Genomic DNA, 19,729 nt, shown 5'->3' with positions numbered 1-19,729 from the left:
GGATGCCAGATGACCCTCCCAGTAGTTATTGGCTTAAACCAATCAGTTCAAACAAATCCCCCTCTTGTAGTAACCAGTCACCCCTACCCAACTTGTTCCTGCCAGTGAATGTGCTAATCATGTTTTAGAGTTGTTGTTTGATTTTCCCACGGTGCGTGATGATTTGCTAAGAGATGTATGATGCATGTGAAGTCCCTGCCTTCCCCAAAGAGTGTATAAAACTGCTGCAAACCCTGGGCTCGGGGCCTCTCAGCGTTGCCAGTTGCCGTGTGTGTGCGGAGGACTGAGCTAGCTTGCAATAAACACCTCTTTGCTGCTTACATCGATCTTGGTCTCTGGTGGTCTTTTGGGGGTCCCGAATTCGAGCATAACATTACTAATCATTGAGGTCAATAATATTGCCAATATTTTTTTCTCCATCCTCCTATTAACTTTTTGCACTCATGATTATTGCTTAATGGTTCCAAAATGGTCACAGAAGCTTCAAGCACCATGTCTGTTATGGTTTGGATGTGAGAGGTCCTCCAAAAGCTCCTGTGTTAATGCAGAAATATTTGGAGGCGAAATGATTGGATTGTGAGAGCTGCAGCTAAATCAATCCATTCTAATTTGAATGGAATAACAGATGTGGTAACTAGACAGGTGGGGTGACTGAAGGAGGTGGGCCACTGGGGGCACACCCTGGAAAAGTTCATCTTCCCTACAGTTCCTTCCCCCCTCCTCTGCTTCCTGGCTACTATCATGAACATAAGAGTTTCCCTCTGTCAAGCCCTTCCACCATGATGTGCTGACTCGCCTTTGGCCCAGAACAAGGAACTTGGTTGGCCATAGACTAAATCGTGAGCCAAAATAAACTATCCTTCCTCTAATTTGTTCTTATCCAGTGTTTTGGTCACAGGATGCAAAGTAAAGTAACACAAAAAATTGGTACCAAGAGTGGGGTTGTTGCTGTGAGAAACCTGACCATGTGGTTCAGAAGTCTTTGGAACTAGTTTGGGGGAGAAATCTGAAAAAGTCTGGGGATGCAGGCTGGAGAAGTCTTCGAATGTTGTAAGTGGAGTTAATCAGCTATTTTGGTAGGAATTCAGAAGACCAGAATGACAATAGGAATGCAGACTGTGTACATAAAGTTTCAGAAGAAATTGGGTGTTCAGTTGGGAATTGGAGTAGAGGCTACTCATGTTACATTCTAGCAAAGAACTTGCCTACATTTTGCCCATGACTTTGTGTGAGGCTGACTTTAATCTGGTGGAGGAAATTTCAAGACAGCACAGCAGTTAGTGGCATGAATTTTGCTGACAGATTTTTAGCTAGGTTTACTTAAGAATCAAGGGGGGGTGGTAACAGAGCCGGAGGATATTAAATACTTGCAGTTTGACCAGAAAACTGCAAGTAAAACTGGGGCCAAGGAAGTTGTGGTGGTTAAAGAAATTATAGCTGCTAAAGAGATGGTAAATTCTTTGTGTGGAGACAATAGGAAAGATGACTTTGGGGCATCTCAGGAATTTGAAAGACCATACCCATTGCAGGTTCAAGGATGTAGAAGGGAAAATTCCTTTGAGAAAAGATCATGGGGTCACCCTGCTCACACAGGTGACCTAGGAAGTTGTTTTACAATGTTCAGTTACACAGGCACTCAGAAGTTGCTGCAACTTCAAGGGGACCAGATATTATATGAGTAGTCTTCAGACCTTGGCATTATCTATGTGATGCTTGTTTTGCAGGAATGCAGGATGCTGGAGTTAAGGGGTCAGGGAGGCTTCCATATTTCAAAGGTCTGGGAGGCTAAGCAAAGTGTATCAGGGTGGTAATTCCTGTGCTGCCCAAGAGGATGATGCATAAAGCTATAATGATGAAGCCAAAGCTGGAATGGAGACCTCAGGAATTAAGAGATGCCAGTAATGTGGACTGTCTGCCAAGCAAAGATGCCAGCTAGGGAGAGAACCCATACATGCTGCAACCAACAAGGCCAAAGGGTTGGAGCTGCTCAAGCCTCTGGAGAGAAAGTCTCACTACCATGTTTCCTAGCCATTATAAGACTTTTATTTGACATTATATAAGACATTATAAGACTTGTTTATTTGCTGACTTGATTTCAGTCTTGTTTTGGTCCCATCCCTCTTTCTATGCCCCTATTCCTCCCTTTAGGAATGGGAATGTTTACTCTGTGCCACTGTATATTGGAGAGAGAGCGAGAGCGAGAGAGAGAGAGCGAGAGAGAGAGAGAGAGAGAGAGATTTTATGCATACATGTGTGTGTGTGTGTGTGTGTAACTTGATTTTGATTTTATAGGGGTTCATAGCCAGGAGTTTGCCTTGAGTCTCAGAGACTCTGAACTTGGACTTTGGAGCAATGTTGGAACTGATTAGACTATGGAACTCTTGGAGATGAACTAAATGCATTTTGCATTGTAAGATGGACATGAATTTGGGGGGGCCAGGGATGGAATGTTATGGTTTGTATGTGAGTTATACCCCCAAAAGCTCCTGTGTTAATGCAGGAATATTTGGAGGCAAAATGATTGGTTTGTGAGAGCTATAACCTAATCAGTTCATCCTAGTTTGAATGGACTATTGAGATGGTAACTGTAGGCAGGCAGGTGTGACTGAAGGAGGCAGGCCACTGGGGGCATGCCCTGGAAGGGTTCATCTTCCCTGCAGCCCCTTCCTCCCTGCTCTGCTTCCCGGCTGCCTTGAACTAAAGAGCTTCCCTCTGGCAAGCCCTTCCACCATGATGTAGTGCCTCACCAGAGCAAGGAACCTGGTCGACCTTAGACTAAATCTCTGGAACCATTAGCCAAAATAAACTTTCCCTTTCTATGTTGTTCTCATCAGGTATTTTGGTCACAGTAAAGCAAAACTAACACAACATCTAAGGTCAAAGCAAGCAAAAGGGGTTACCTCAGCCCTATCTGACCCTTTTTTCCACAAGGAAAGGAAAGCCTTCTATGAGGTCCTCCAGCAGACTTATGGGCTAGAATTGCATAATATGGCCACTGTAGGAGTAAGAAATGTTAGAAAATCAAATACTTTTTCTAAATTTTTATGGTAGAGGTAAGGAACAGGCATTAGATTGGCCAACAAAAATTATCTGCTATAGTCCTCAAACCTATATACACACTTCTTCCTATATGTTCATTTGAAAGCATTTGCCAAGCTTCCACAGAACTTCGAGTTTACTGGAATCTCAGCAAATATTGTGCATGAAACAGAATATATCCATTGCCTCTTGAAGAAAGACAACTTTATGTCATCCAGTAACTATATCTAGCTTTGGTGATTTTCTGTCTAGTCTATCAAGCCCAAATATGACGTCATTTATCTGCCTATCTATACAGCTAAAAGTCATCTTTTTCTTAATTTCTCCTTTCCCATATAAATAATGATGAAAAAGAAAGAACAGAGATACCTCAATAAAAATTCCCATTCAGAAAAAGGGGATAATGGGAAGCACACAATGGTCAATGGTCCACAATCCATATCATATCTCACTAGACAGAAATCACAGACTTCCTGGCAGGCAATAAAGCAAATTCTTTGATTACACAATATAGTAGTTTCTAATCTGAGTCTGAGAATCTTGTCATTAAGCTTTGCAACCTTATCTAAGACAGATTTTAAAATGGATACCTTTCCTACAGCTCCACAGCTTCTGTAGGCTACTTTGCATTGGTTTCATTAGGGAGGTAAGGATGAGAATTGCTTGAAGGTTAAAATAAAACCTTGTAAGGGCTAGGGGTGTAGTTCAGTGGTAGAGTGTTAGTCTAGCCTGTGTGAGATCCTGGGTTTGATCTCCAGCACCACGGAAATAAGGAAGGAAGGAAGGAAGGAAGGAAGGAAAAGATCAAACTAATTGCTAGCTTTGTTTCACAGTTCTCTCAAAAACATATCCAACTTCTGTTTTATTTGCTTCAGATCAATTCCTTGTATGAATACTGCAACCCGCCCCCTACTCAAATATTCCAAATAATCTTTGGGCCTAGACGCTATCTCTTAGCTGTTGACTCTGAACTTTTATAATAGACTTGAGGCAATTCCAACAATAGCCAAAATTCCAAATTATGGGGCTCATTGTCAATTTAGAGGAGGAGCTAAAATCAGAGTGCCTCTAAAGCAAAACTATGTTTTACCCACACCCTCTCTTTCATGCTGAGCACTCATTTGAGTTACACCCTCCTGCAGGATTCTACCAAAGTCACAAGAGATAACCAACACCTGACAATATTCCAAATTTTTCCTCTCATTTCTCCTAATGCTATTAGTCTCAATTTGCACAAAGTCAGCCATCCATAGAACAGCAGACACAGGTTAACCAAATGTTTTGCTATCAAATAACAAGGGCTACAGCTTTCCTCTTCTTACCTTTTCCTATAAGTCCAGAAGTTCAACAATGTCCCTGACTCTTTTAATTTTTCTCCTACAAAGCCCTCACCTTGTGGGAATCACATTTGCAGCCTCATGCTTGTCATTTCATGGTTGTATTATGATGGCTGCTACAGTTCCAGGCTTCACATTTGCATTTAAGACATGAAGAAAGGGAAAATTGGATAATACTAGCCACTAAAGGCCCCTTTTGGCAGGAAAGCCAAAGACCTCCCTGAACTCTGCAGATTCTCCCTTCACAATCACTGGCAAAGGGAAATGGGGTTCTCGTGACTGGTTTCAACTAGTATGGGCTTTTTTTCTGGGCACACTGCTGCCCTATGAAAATACAGGTAAGCAATGGAGAATGGGTATTAGAGAAACTACCAAGATTATCTGCCACACATAGATATTTATAGTTTTAAGCAAATAACGGCTATTTGGTGAAATTTTAGACACTATAACAAAAGTGGAGGGGAAAGGACTCAGGTGGTGTTATAGAAATACATTTTAGGGAAAGAGATCCCCAATTAAGCAAACTAATCCTATTTAGAATCTATCGCTGAAATGAGTGCCCTTTGGGACTTCTGCTTTGCACAGATTCTTCCCTTCCTTCAATTCTGAACCCACATATTCTCTAAAATACCCATGTTTATTAACAACTGTTTCTATGGCAGCAGAGCCCCTGGTGGTGGGGCCCAGACGTGGAGGCTATTTTTATAAGTTAAAGACTGACAGCACATGCCAATAGCAGCTATTATTGATGAAATCCTTGAAGAATTTCTCAAATAGATAAATATTGTAGAAAAACAAAACATATTCAAAGTGCCTGTTGTTTACTAAGAAACATCTTGATTTTGATTTGGTTTCTCATCTAGGTCATCCAGAAGAAAATATACTGATCATCCTGGTACATGGTTTATGTAACTGTTTTATCTCATTGTAAATTAATTAATTTGTACTCTGGCATTATGCATTAGGTGCATCATGTTGTAGGAGTAATTTTATCCTCTCTGGGACCCTACTGACCAGTTTGAGTTTTCAGGACCACAAGACTGAGGATAAGATCTTTGTAAGTTTACTATGGTTGTACCACTTGATGTGCTCTTTTGAATAATAGCAGCTAGCCTACCCTAGACAACAGCCCTTCATATCACTGAGTATCACTGAATTTTTGTAGAATGTTTATAGAAGCAATAAATCTCGTTCCTTGTAGCAACTCACGAAAGCCACTTTTGTGTACATTATTCCAACTATAAATATGCTCAAGTTACCAAGCATTCAAAGTATAATTCTTGGCAAGCAACCCTATCCTCAACTCATACTTTTTATCTGTTAAAAAAGGTATGGGGTTAGCATTGTGGCTCAGTGGCAGAGCACTTGCCTAGCATGTATAAGGCACTGGATTTGATTCTCAGCACCATATATAAATAAATAAATTAAGTTCCATCAACAACTAAAAACAACTAAATATATATATAATTTTTTAAAAGGTATGTAGTATACAGGATCCAACATCTGGGGTCTAAAGACAGAAGGCTTGATAAGAGTGCAAATCCCACTCCATAACAGGTGTGACTCTGGGCCTAGTTTCCTCATCTATATATGAAGGCAGAAAGAGGAACAGAGTAATAGTAAAATTAATAGCACAAGAATGCTTAATACTTTAAGTATTTCTATTTGAAAATCCATAATTCTCAAAAGTTGAAACTTCTTGGGTGTCATGTCAGCACTCAAATTTTGGATAATGGATCTTGGAGCATTTCAGGTTTTGAATTTTCAAATTATGGATGCTCAACCAGTAAATCTAGATAAATATTCCAAAGTCTGAAAAACTCCAAAATCTGAAAAGCATTCCTGATAAGGGATGCTCAACCTACACCTATTTCAAAAGGATATATGAGTATAAAAAGAATTTGTGTATGCAAATGCCTGGAACTTAAGAAGGGCTCAATGAGTGTCAACCATCATCACTACTCCTAATTAGAAAACCTAAATTGTGAATGGCTATATTTTATGTAATATAAAAATGACTTGATAATAAAGATTAACTTTTTATGAAAACTATGAAATAAAAATTTCCCCAAATTAATAATTCATCAAAAATCACAGTACCAAAGTTATTTGGTAAGTGATTCATAAACTCATTTAAACTACTACCACTTGACAATAGGAAACTTTCCACTCTTTACTGCCAGAAATAGTCTTGAATTATGCATGTTTCCTACAAAATGCTGCAGCTTTGTACAACAATGGCAAAAAGGGGGATATTATATTTCTTCCCACCCCCATTATCCCCTTACAGTGTTGTCTCTTACCCTGATCTTCCTAGAGGTTTCCTATGTCCTCAAAGCCTAGAAACTCTGACTACAATCAATAAAAAGCCCAATAGGATGTATCTCTGAATACTGCCCTATGAAATAAGGGAGCTAATCACCTCGAGACTTTTCACATGCGTGTGCCCTTCTCAGGCCTAAATTACCATTTCTCCACCCCGCTCCACTTTGTCCTTAGATACATAAATGATCATCCACATATTTTCTTGTTTATGAGAAAGATCATAATGGTCCTACTGTTTCTCTAACAATTCTCTACTTCCTCACCTACACAAAGACTTCTTTTTCTTTTGTTTCTGTTTTATTTGACCTCTGAGCACATGCCTCTTTTGCCTTTGACCTTCACATCTTCATATTTAAACACTCCCAGCCACACTTTCTCTACACACAATTCAACTTCTTGGACCTCTTCCTCCTCCCTCAACCCTACCCTTCAACCATATCTACTAGAAAGTCAATTCTTTGAGGACAAACTCTGTCATAAATTTATTTTTAATTTCTTGATACTTCACTCTAATGACAATCTGTTCTCCCTTATATCACAAGAAGCCTTTTCCAATATAACTATTGTCTCCTTGATTTGTCCTTTTCCTCTGACCCAATGGAAAAACATGAGGAACAGCTTTTTCCTTGCTCCCAAATGCTATTCTCAGATTAACACATTCTGATCTACTTCTCACTGTCTGAAATATCCACCTTATCCCACATTTTTGAGAACAGGCCTCAACAACCCTACATACTCTTCTTGAAATTTATCCTACCTTCCTCTCTACTCTTGGTAGATGTGATTCATTAAGCGTCCACAATTCAATTTCTATCAATGTTAACATATATGTACTTGAACATGACACAAACCAGAAAAATGGAATGTGTTAATGATAGCCATAAGGTCAATAATGGAATGAAATACATGACTGTATCTCTACTCACAAAATAACTTTGTACTTTTCCATAACATTCTTTTTTGGGGGATTGAATACAGGGCACTCAGCCACCAAGCCACATCCCTGGCCCTATTTTATATTTTAATTAGAGACAGGGTCTCACTGAGTTGCTTAGAGACTTGCTAAATTGCTGAGGCTGACTTTGAACTTGCAATCCTCCTGTTTCACCTCCAAAGCAGCTGGGATTACAGGCATGCATCACTGTGCCCACCCCATAACATTGTTAAAGTCAGGTTCTGTTGCCCTGAATCACCCTCTGGTTTTCAAAATAACCATAGCATTACAAGGTTAGGAGGTCTGATGGTGGGTACTTAAGCAGATATATAAGCTATTCTTGGCAGACAATCACTACTTAGAAGATCTTCTAGAAAGGGAATTCTTCAACTTCCCAAGACTGGGCTTAGACTTAACAAGCTTACAGCATTTTGTTGTTCCTGTTTTTTTTAAATAAATAGTTAACATACAATTGAACACAGTTCTATACCTATAGAGTTCTCAAATATTAGAATTGAGGCTTGTAAAACTACAAATTGCAAGATTTTTTACTCTGCAGAGACTACCTTCATTGTCTCTTAGTTAAATGAAAACCAATGATCTAGGAGTATAATTTAAAAATTATGATGACGTATACAGCCCTAAGGTGTTAAAAAGAAGGAATAAATAATTACTTACCTGTTCTGTTCTTGGATGAAAGATTTTTTCTAAATTGCAAAGTAAAAGGAAACCGACTTTCTCTTTATGGTTCACCTCTACTTCTTCTGCTTTAATAAGAAATGTAGACACCATAAAGGAAAAAATTTAAACAAAATATAACAATTTTAATAATGCATAAAAACAAGACAGTAGGCTATGTTTATAAATTTCATATGAATTTTTTTTACTTAGTGATACCTAAAAGGACTTTATAAGTAGAAGCTTCACTTTGTTAATATTTTAATTTTACCTGCTTCTTTACTATCTTTTTAAAAAATATTTATTTATTTATTTATTTTTTAGTTATAGGTGGACACAATGTCTTTATGTGGTGCCGAGGATTGAACCCAGTTCCTCACTCATGCTAGGCGAGTGCTCTACCTCTGAGCCACAACACCAGCCCTCTTTACTATCTTTTAAGGTCCCAAGAAAACTATTTATTGTTATTATTTCCAAACACAAGGCTAGAAGTTGGGTTAAAAAGGAAATAGAATTTTATTAAAAAGATTATTGGAGGGGAGGGAGGTCCTTTCAAACATACAAGTAGGGATTTTTGGAAAGGGCAAGGAATTATATATATTTTTACTATAAATGCTAGTCTTTGTGTTGTGTCCCCTGAGAAATAATTTTACATGCATTTTCATAAAGGCTTAATATGGATTATTATTTCAATAAAGTAGTAGAATTCATGAGAAAAAATGGGGGAACTTGGTATATACTATAATCTGTCCTCCACTTAAAAGTTCATTTTCCAGTTTAGCACAGTAGTGCATGCTTGTAAGCCCAGCTACTAGAGAGACTAGCAAGAGGATGAGAGTTTGAAGCCAGCCTCAGCAATTTAGCAAGACGCCATCTCAAAAAAATTAAAATTTTAGAAAAGGTAGAGGATATAGATCAGTATAGAGCATTTGCCTAGCACATGTAAGGCTTTGAGTTTGATCTCTAATACTGCAAAAAAATAATAATAAATAAAAATTAAAAAAGCTCATTTTCCCAAAAAACATTTATTCTATATGACACTAAGAAGATCAAGGCAGTGGCTCCAAATATCTTCATTATATAAAATGGTGTATATGAGTATTAAAAATGTTTATATCAAGCCAATTGTTGGAATGTAGTAATATAATGAACATAATAGGTTTAATAATAATGTATTTTTCAACCACAAAACATCAGAGTTGATCTGCTTTCAAATTCAATCATGCTGGGCTTTGTCTGGTTCACTTTTAGTCTGTTAGTAAGTGAAAAGTCAAATTTTACTCTTTACATAAAATAATCATATAATCATAAAAATTTAAAGCTAGAAAAATATGGGTCCCTCTCTTTTCTGAGAGACCTACTGTCTCCCTTGAGAGTGTCCCCTTTTCCTTTCCCTTCAATAAAATTCATGCCTATAACTCTGGGGAAGAAAAAAACAAAAAGAATTTCTACATGGAGTTAAGTTAGAACTTCTCTAAATCAGAGACATTTACTTGATTGCCTTATTGTAGGTTACAAAATGAGTTAAGAGGTAAAACCTGAAATCCAGAATGGCTTCCCCACTACGTAATGATTCCTTAAACTTATGTAGGTATAACTCTCTATATACATATGAGGCAGTGAGACACCCTGGGTTGAACTTCTGGTCTCTGAATCAGACTGCCCACGTTGGAATCTTGGTTCCTTCATTTGCTTATCTGTGTGATCTTGAGCAAGTTACTAAATCCATCTATCTGTGCCTTAGTTTTCTCATTTGATAACATGAAACTGATAATAAATATACCTTCCCAAAAGGATCATTATGAAATATAGATTTAAACACATAAAATAATATCAAACATATTGTAAGCATTCAATAAATGTCTACAATTATTAAGATTCTATAACACATGGACATGTTATTTGCCAGGTTTTAATGTAACCTAATTACATTAATTGGAATATTAGATCATCTTTTGTGCTCTCAAATATATATTTGTTGATATTTCATTTTGGCCCATGAATTATGTAGTCAAAGGAACAATTTCATCATGAAGTACATGTAAATTCCAAACACATAATAAAACTCACTTAAAAATTAAATAGCATTCATTTGGTGATGCTTTGGGCCTAGTGTGGTATACTCAGAATATTTGACATCCAGAAGGATCTTTTTTTAATATCCCCTCTTTGATATGATGAGACTATTTCCTTTAATGATCATGAAATAACAGGGGAAAAAAGTTGTTCATAGACCTTTATTTTATTTATGTATTTATATGTGGTGCTGAGAATCAAACCCAGTGCCTCACACATGCTAGGCAAGTACGCTACCTCTGAGCCACAGCCCTAGCCCCGTGAAAATTCTTTTATTTAACTCCATTTACATGACAATCTGAAATAAAACATTGTAGTTCCAAATGTATAATTTATTGTTTTTGAAAAAAGGAAAAAAACTTATGCCTACATATTGGTCTGTTCCGGTAGTAAGAAACATTAAATCTCCTATTTTCTTGACTCAGTTTTATTTTTATTTTTTTTTACTCAGTCAGTTTTAAAGCAAATATGAACAATTAAAAAAGAATAAATTTCAAAGTTAAAGATACTTTAGTTTGGTAATTTAAAAAATAATTTCACATATGAAATAAAATTTGTACTTGCTAACCAAAAATATTACACCTCAGTTTGCACTTTTTCTAACTCTTGTATTTGACATAGAAATAAACACTTAAGTGGTCACACAGGATGACAACACTGAAATAACCAAATTGTTCCTTTACTATCATGGCTATGTAGGTTATGTAGGACCAAAGGGATTGTATACATGAACTATGCCTGAAGTCCTGAATTACCTTACACTTTTATAAATTTACTTAGAAACATATTCAGTATTTGAATCTATGTTTAGTGAAAGTCAACTGTATCAGAGGTAGTTCTCTAAATTAATTTCCTTATGAAATATAATGTTTATTAAAGGATAAACCATTACAATCTGATAAATTATTTGCAAGGGGCTGGGGACAAGCAAAATGGGCCTAACACAAGCAAAATGTAATATTTTGAAACTTACATATGTTACTAAAATTTAACAGAATCATCTAAATTGTTTAGAACCTAGACCCCACATGAGATTTTTCAAGGAGAAGTATTTTGTCACCAACATCATAGAGAATTATTGATATATAAAAATTATTGGCAATAAAATGCAGATAGTGGTCTTATTATAGTTTTAATCTACACGTAATAAGAATTACCACCTTTGTCCAAGGTGACTGCTTTTAAGTGTCCCAAGGTTGGTACGCCAGTGATCAAGGTGAAATCTATCCGTATGGTATTGTTTTTAAGATGAGCATGCTGATGGGGCTGGGGTTGTGGCTCAGTAGTAGAGCACTTGCCTCGCATGTGTGAGGTACTGGGTTCAATCCTCAGCACCACATAAAAATACATAAATAAATAAACAAACAAAGATTTTAAAAAAAAAGATGAGCATGCTGTGTTAGGTATATTTAACCTAGTTGTAAGAAAACCTCTTCACAATTAATGTTTATTGAATGCCTACTGAGTGCATTGTATTGTGTTGTATCCACACATACTGTTTATACAAGGATGTTGCTAATTACAGGTCAATTTCATTTATTTAAGTTATCTCAACAGGATTTTAATTAAAACCCTTCTGGCTAACTATGCATACTTAAATTTCAAAATAAATAACAGTTACATATATTCTGCACGGCAAGCTTTCCATTGACTCAAATTGGCTTTCTCCCTCTACATTCCGAATAATTGAAGCTTTCTAAAACAACATTTAGAAGAGCTTTCAAAATATTAACATTTGCATAAACATTAACAATTTGACTTTGGATATTATTCAAACTTTAAAAAATCATGTGGTATCAGATTCATTTGTTCTATTTTTTTTAAGTAGCCACTTCAAGAAAATAAAAATTTTAATTCTGACATCAATCTTTTTCAGACATTCATTCACAGGATCAACATAATCTCCAATCTGCCCTCCCATAACCTTGCAGCTGCACACACACATAAATTTTATGCTTATGTGATCTTGGCATTTCTGAAAAGTCAGTATTTTTGACAAAAGGAAAATCTAGCTTACCTCAAAGGTTATCTTGGTATAGGAGATCATGCCAATTACAGTCACCTTAGGAACAGGTCTATCTGGCAAGAAAGTGACATACAAAGCTTAAACCATTTCTTCCATTCCTGCTCTATAGCTCCTAAACCCTGGTTGGTTAGCTTAACCAACAAAATTCCTTTCATTAGTCACCTGTAGTCTGCTGAAGCAGCACCTATACTATTTATAGCTTTAGGTTTGAGGTGAGGTTCCAGAATTATTTGTAAACAAGTGTTCCCCATTGATTCTTAAAAACTAGGTAAGTTAAAAAATAATGCCCTAAGCAAAAGGGGAACCAGCTGTAGATCTTCATAGTTCCTCTAGACGGATCAACCTCAAGGGCTAATCCTCCTCCAGATGTTATATCCTAGGATATTTGAAAACAAAGAAGGCCAAGTATAGAGAAAAGCAAATGGCATCTCTTCTACACCTCTGATTTAGGTTTTCAACATCCTGAAGAATTTATCAAGAGAGGAAGATTTTACTTTGGATAGGTGCTATGGAAATAGCACACCACCAGGGGGAAACATAGAGCTGACAAATTATAAATGTTTGGGGATTTTTGACTTCACACTACAACATAAAATGGTTGCACCTACAATTTCCATGAACTTAGATTACCAGAGAGAAACAGAGATAGAAACAGCATACTTAAAAGACATGGGTAAAATATGTTAGCATTTAATTTTTATACAGATCTCTCTAGGTCTTTATAGATAGTCATTGTAGGGAAAAAAATGTTCATTTGAAATTTTTTAAATTGCATTAGAATACAAAGATTCCAGTTAAGCTGAAGTGGTCTTCCAATTTCTCTCTACAGGTTTCAAAATACTTGTTCTACTTTAATTAATTAGCATTGTAACTGAATGCTTTTCAAATCAAAGGCGTTCAAATCTTAAGTAGAATTCTACTAAGTGGGGAAAACATAGAGTGGGTAATAACTTGGGTGAGCTATGCCAAAGCTCTTTTAAGATCAAGAGCAGTTGAAATGTTGCCACCACCTGCCAGAAAACTATACCTCCCATCCATTGAATCCTCCATTAAGTATTCTTAACCCACTCCCATTTTTCCCTTTCCAATCCATATTTCTTCCCTCTCAACATGTGAAGGAAAATCCTTACCAAATGAGGCAGCTTCTACTGATATCTCCTTCAAGGATCCCCCGCCCCTGAAATTCCACAATTTACTCCAGTTGGGTAAGAAATGCTGACAGGTGAAGGAGAACTGAAGAGGAAATTTGATACTCCAAGTTTGCCAAAATTAGATACTCACTCCCTATCTAGATATTCCTATATCTAAGAAAATTTTGATGCAAGCTCCTGGGGCAAATCTGACTTGGGTTTTGGAAGTCTTCTAGTTTCCATCATCTCACTAGAACAGCTGAGATGGGAAAAGGAAGCAAGAAAGATAAAGGGCATTCCTGGGAGGCCAAATGGGCCTAACTAAATAAAATCTTTAGAAGAGCTATGAGAACAAAGGCCATCTAGAACTTTATGTCCTAGAGATGAGTGTTTCCAATCTGTTCAAGTATTTTAACGTAAAAGGCCAGGTCTCCATAAGAAAAATGGCTATATTTTTATATTTTTAACATGAATTGACAAAGACTACAAATAATAAAAGCTACAATAAACCCAGAAGCTGCTTAAATAACTGTGCTCACAGCAGCACCTTCAGACATTAGAAAGAGTTGTACATTTATGCGTGAGGACTTTTTTTTTTTAATCTACAGAGACTATTTGTTGTTGCATCCAGATTGCTCAGTGACTCCACTTACCCAACCAGTTAACTAGTGATCATGGCTCTAGAACGAGCATTCTCAATCCGGGCAGGATACCTGCTCAGGGCAAAATCTTACTTTTTGTGTATAAAGCACTGATACACATACAGTACATGCAGAGGTGCACATTGCATCTGTGATAGCTGAATTTCACGGCGGGGGGTGGGGATGAGAGGGGGAAATGTCTTCAAAGCCTTAAGGATAATGAAGATGGAGCGAGAAACACTGCCTTACAGAGGTCCTGAGTTGAGACCATCAAATGAGAATACTGACAGTTGTTTTTCTCCCAGACAGTAGACTGAGAGTCAGGGGTCTCTCTCTCATTCTGCTACGACCCCAACCACAAAGAGGTGCAGTCCTCTCTGTGGCCTTCAAATTCAGAGGACACTGCATACCGTTCGCTTCTTCACAGGGCGCGGATAAAACCGCACAACTGGGAATGAGCTGTGGAAGCCGCAAAGCGCTGCACCAAAGCGACAGGAGGTTCCTAGTCTCTAGTCTCGGCTGTACGAAAGCCCCGGGTGGGCCCCCAGCTTCCCCGAGCGCCCCCTCGGCCTCGGCACTTGTTGCTTCTCCGCCCCGCGCGCCTCCACCTTCAGACCTCCCCTTCGTGACCCTCTCCTCTGTCCACACGCGCACACGCGGGCGCCCGGCCCTGCCCCGCGACCGCCTCACCCACGCCACGAAGCCCGCGCGCTGTGTTCGGCCCCTGTGGCGGCTGAGACCCGGCCCCCGCCCCCTGCGGGGATCCCGCAGCCAGCCCAGGCCCGCCGAGGCCACGGTTTCCTAGACAGCCGCGCCGCCGCTCCGCAGCCTCCGGGGCGCGCGCGCGACCGGCGAGCGGCGAGGGCGCAGGCGCGGGTCCGGGCGAGCCACCGGCGCGAGGCCGCGCGCGCGCCCCTGAGCGCGGTGGGCGGAGGGGCGGAGGGAGCCGCGGGGCCGCGAGGGGGCGGGGGGGCGGAGAGGGGAGCCCAGGGAGCGAGAGCCGGGGCCCGGGCCGCTGCAGAGCCGAGCGAATCCCGAGCCCGGGCAGCAGGTATGTGTCCTCGCAGCCGGCTGCGGCCGGGGCTTCCCCTGCCTCACTGCCTGGGTCCTGGGGCTGGGGAAGGGGTAGGGACCGGTCAAGGTTTGCAGGGTGCGTGCCCGGGAGGACTGGGATCTTGCCGCTGACCTTCATCCCCCTGGTGGGGAAAGCCAGGCGAAGGTGCGTGGGGCATCCCAGGTCTTCAGTTCCAGCCTGGGGACCTGCTTCTTGTCACATGCTTCTTATTTATTTTTGCAAACTGCCCTGGTTCGGGTCCAGCTGCAGATGCCTTACCTCCCATTCTTTTCCTCCGTGTGCCATCTTGCATTTATTAATAAAACATGTAACTGGGGTGGGGGGGGAGTTGCTGCTGGGGGAATCCCATTGCAGTATGGCAAGCGGGTGTCTATTTTCGGATTTTAGACGTGTTATAGAGGTGGAAATCCCACACCCTGGGGATTTGTGGCTTGGTTGATCGTGACCACTTCCTAGTGGGCTTCCCCCGTTTGTCGCGAGGCGCCCCAGCGGCCGGATGGTTGTTTGGAAAGAATGGTGGGTTTTCACCATCAGGCCAGAATTCCTTTCAGGGGACAGGTGTAAGCTACAGCAGACAGTTCCCTGCTTACTAACTTGCCAATGAGGTTTTAACCCAGGAAATTATCTTACTTGATAGCTAAGAGGAGGCCTTGAACAGAATCCCCACGACTTGAATACTCAAACTCATTAAGGCTTTGCATCTGAAGATGACTAAAACTAGCCACCTGTTGGAAGTCAGACCCCATAAGAGTCCCCCCATACTATATCCTTCCAATCCCTGTTTCATAGTCACCAATATTGAGATAGTCATAGGCCCATATGTGTGCCTTCTATCCTCTTTCATGATGCTTGGCTTTTGTTTCTTTTAGAATAAAACCTACCTATGATTTGATGCTTTATGTTATAGATTGAAATTATATGATGTGTCTATATTCCATATTCCTACAGCATCATGTCCTAAGGACTAAATTTTTTTTCAGTGTACGTTACCTATTTCCCTGGATCTTGTTTTGAGCAATAGTGGGAAAAGTGGGATGAATGTAACTGCTTACCCCTTTTCCTCCCCCCCAAATAATGTGGTGAAAAGAACAGTAAGAGGTAGTGGCATAAGATGAAAATGGTTATCACAAGATATAGGGATATGACAGCTGGACTGTAGTGCCGCATCTGATCATGAAAAGGATGCTCATATGCACCAGATGCTGAGCTGAAATCCATTTGTGCATGATCTCCTGGAGGCCCCTTCCCAAACCTGTTATTTCTATGTTGAAGTTGAAGCTAAGACTTAGAAAGGTTAACAGACTTTCCAAGGTCACACAGTCCAGCACAGGGTAAGGATGCAAACTCAACAGTATCTGATTAATGAAGAGAGGGTAGCTTTAACCCCAATGCTGCTGTTCCTCTACCTTTTCATTAAGATCAAGCTTATTCACAAGAACATTAGCCCAGATCTGACTTTCCACTTCATAGATTTCGCACAATTTATGGTTTTCCAGTAAGAGAAACCATTGTTTCAGAAAGGGTCTGTGTGGAACTTTTTGCAGTGGCACTGAGCCTATTTTAAGAATTGGGGTCTAAGACATGCTTCTGTTGAACTTTCCCACACAAGCAGCTATGTTCAAAAAGTTGTTTCACTCCCAATATTAACCTATTAAGTGTATATGAATCCAGTAGAATGAATCATTTTTCATTATCTCATCCCACTCTTACCCTTCTCACTGCCCCCCACACTCTCTTCTCATCTAACTGCTGGTCTTCACAACACTGCCTATCACACTTTGGTATGAGTGCCTTAATGGGAAAGAATCCATGCCAGCCATGGACCATGGACCATAATCACAGATCATATAGTCTGTGACTATAGCACTTATTCATTTAAAGTTCTTGGAATTTGTATATTTACTCATGGACAATTATTTAATCTTTTTTTGCAAGTGCATTATTATAATGCAGGTACTGGATTTTGTTACACATTCCTAGCAGTTCTCATGGACTTAAAAATTACTGTAGTTGGGCTGGAGCTGTAAATCAGTGGCAGAGGGCTTGCCTAGCATGCATGAGGCACTGGGTTTGATCCTCAGCATCACATAAAAAATAAAAATAAAAAACGAAGGCATTCTATGTATCTACAACTACAAAAAATAAATTTATAAAAAAGTACTGTAGTTGCATCAGTGGAACTTTCACTCAATGGAGCTACTAGCTTTTGTAATCAGATCATATAAATTGAGAGAATAGTTAGAAAGGTACAGGTAAATATAAGGAATTATCTAAAAAGTATATTCTTATGGACATTACAGCTTTTAATGACCAATGATGAATAATATTAAACAGGAAATATAAGGTTGCCTCTTGTACATTGTATAAGTTCATTTTCTTCCTTGGGCAATATGACTGGTTTTAGAGCACCAATATTTTACCTTTTTCATCATACAGCTCTGTGTTCTGTTGTCAGTAAAGCAATTTGTATAGTGGTCTTGTTTCACGGAAAACACTCAGTTTGGGAAGAGTGCTTATGGAAATGCTGAACTGGAATTTTTCTGCCCTGGGGATTTCCAGTCTGTGATAAGATAAACTCAAGATGAGTCCTGATGGTACCTGGGAAGAAGCAGAGAAGAGAGGTATTGCTTAATTTCGGAGAGGGAGGGGGAATTGATTTTCCTGTGGGAAGTGTCACTGTCTTCTCCAATCGGGAATCTTATAATTGCAAAACGAGAGGTGTACTAGTCAATCATCTTCCATTCAAGCAGAATTTCATTTAATGCAGAGTTGAGCACCTTTTTTTTTTTTTTTTTTTTTTTTTTTTGGTGCAAAGGCCAATTCAGGGAATGTAAAAATGTTTCTGAACTACATTTTCTCTTGCAACATATATTTAAACTGGGAAAAGCCATATGGGCAATTATAGATGCTTACGCATTGTTTTTTATTCCCCTCACCAGGAATGTATATTTTGGAGAGGGGGAAAGGACTAAAAGTTTTCCAAGTGATGTAACTTACATGTCTTGCTGTGACTGGTTATAATGCACATTGTAATACACTGTTGAGTAAGACACTGGCAACAGGGATATTTGTCTTTCCTTGGATGACCTTGCAGGCTTCACTTAGTTGTGAAATATAGTTTTTCTCTTAGTATCCCTTAATTTAGTATTCTTTAAAATGAATTTTTTTTCAACATCAGCAATCTTGAATCACAAAAGAAGTTCACAATCAGCTTTGTACTTTGAAATACTTGGATTTTCATCAGTCTCTATTTCTCTCCTTGGTGGCAGCTGTAACAAGAATGTTTGATTTAATTTAGAAAGTGCTTCACTTTCCACCCCTATTCAAATGGAACCAGTTGGAATTCATAGGCATCAGCCAAGGTCCATCTCAGTTTCATACATCCCAAGATCTTTTGTGGTCCAGGTCTCATCTAGAGCTCCCTTTGGTTCCTTCTGTGTTCAGTCTCTCTATAAAGAAGCTCTAAGAGTTCCTGAAGTCAGACCATACCAGGCTCCCTTGGGTGTGGGATGGGATAGGGACTACATAGTGCTGATACTAGGCAGGTCCAAGAGACATGTTCCCTTGCGTCAACACTCACCTGTGTTGTGATTTCTGCTTGCCAGTGCAACACGTGCTTGTAGAATGTTCAAACTTCAGAAATACACATGGTTGAAGGTCAGTGTCCCAAATCTTTGGTAATCTTCACCTTCAACAATGACAACTATTAACAGTGTAGTCTAAATTCCTCCAGGTTTTTGAATGTGGAAATTAAAATGTTTGCCAACAATACTATACTACATACATAGATGAATGTTGTTTGGTGTTTTGTTTTCTTGTACTTGGTAACACATCTGGGACCTCTTGGAGGACCTTGAATGGCCTTCTAGATGCCATCCATTCAGCCAGAGTTGAGCTAAGTGGGGTTGGAGAGCCCTGTAACCAGGAAAGAAGGAGGGAACTGGTGACTGATGAGTGGGAACCTTGCATGGCTGTGTCTTGTGATAAGCAGTTTCACATTCCATATCCCTTTGCAGTGACATTTTGTGTTCAACTGTTTATAGAGTAGGAGATGTGGAGCACAGGATAGATGATACAGGAACAGAACTGGGGTTCAAGGCCAGGTCAGCGTAGCTCAGACTCCAGGTTCTTTCCCTTTTACTGCTCTGATTGCAGAAGAAACTGTTCTCTGCCTCATAGTTCTCTGGCCTCCATCCTGTTCTGCCCCAGTCACACTTGCCTTCTTGCTGCTCCCCCACCTCAGGGTTTTAGTATTAGTGTAAACCCTCTTCTGGAATTCTCTTCCTGCAGATATTTGCATGAAAGATATCTCACTTCTTCTAGGCATGGCTTCAAGTCTAACCACTCCTTTAAATCTACCTCCCCACAGGCATTCCTAGCCCTTCTCGCTGTCTTGTATTCATAGCACCTCCTAGCATACTGCTTTAAATCATTCTTAGGCTTATGGCCCATCTCCCCCATAGAGTGA

The 19,729-nt window shown here is 39.4% G+C and overlaps 2 protein-coding genes across 34 annotated transcripts in view; one reads left to right on the top strand and one right to left on the bottom strand.

Annotated features, from left to right (window-relative positions):
* The window catches only part of Nrg4 (neuregulin 4), a 191,387-nt gene extending 175,909 nt beyond the window's left edge, over positions 1-15,478 (bottom strand). For 10 of the 30 annotated variants that reach the window (XM_071608515.1, XM_071608514.1, XM_071608513.1 and 7 more), the window contains exons 1-3: positions 14,597-15,045; positions 12,407-12,464; positions 8,314-8,402 (exon numbers count right to left, since the gene is read on the bottom strand). The gene's annotated coding sequence lies outside the window, so the exon portion shown is untranslated. Of the gene's footprint in view, positions 1-8,313; positions 8,403-12,406; positions 12,469-13,545; positions 13,649-14,198; positions 14,305-14,596; positions 15,051-15,372 lie in introns of those variants that run through there. The other 20 variants (XM_071608512.1, XM_071608516.1, XM_071608530.1 and 17 more) reach the window with 20 other exon arrangements.
* Positions 15,061-19,729, top strand: part of Tmem266 (transmembrane protein 266) — a 110,927-nt gene continuing 106,258 nt past the window's right edge. For 2 of the 4 annotated variants that reach the window (XM_071608499.1, XM_027926025.2), the window contains exon 1: positions 15,141-15,237. The gene's annotated coding sequence lies outside the window, so the exon portion shown is untranslated. Of the gene's footprint in view, positions 15,111-15,140; positions 15,238-19,729 lie in introns of those variants that run through there. The other 2 variants (XM_071608501.1, XM_071608500.1) reach the window with 2 other exon arrangements.

The sequence above is a fragment of the Marmota flaviventris genome, chromosome 2 (assembly GCF_047511675.1).
Source record: "Marmota flaviventris isolate mMarFla1 chromosome 2, mMarFla1.hap1, whole genome shotgun sequence".
NCBI lineage: Eukaryota > Metazoa > Chordata > Mammalia > Rodentia > Sciuridae > Marmota > Marmota flaviventris.
Note: the sequence above shows the minus strand (reverse complement) of the source record. Positions and strands in the feature narration are given on the sequence as shown.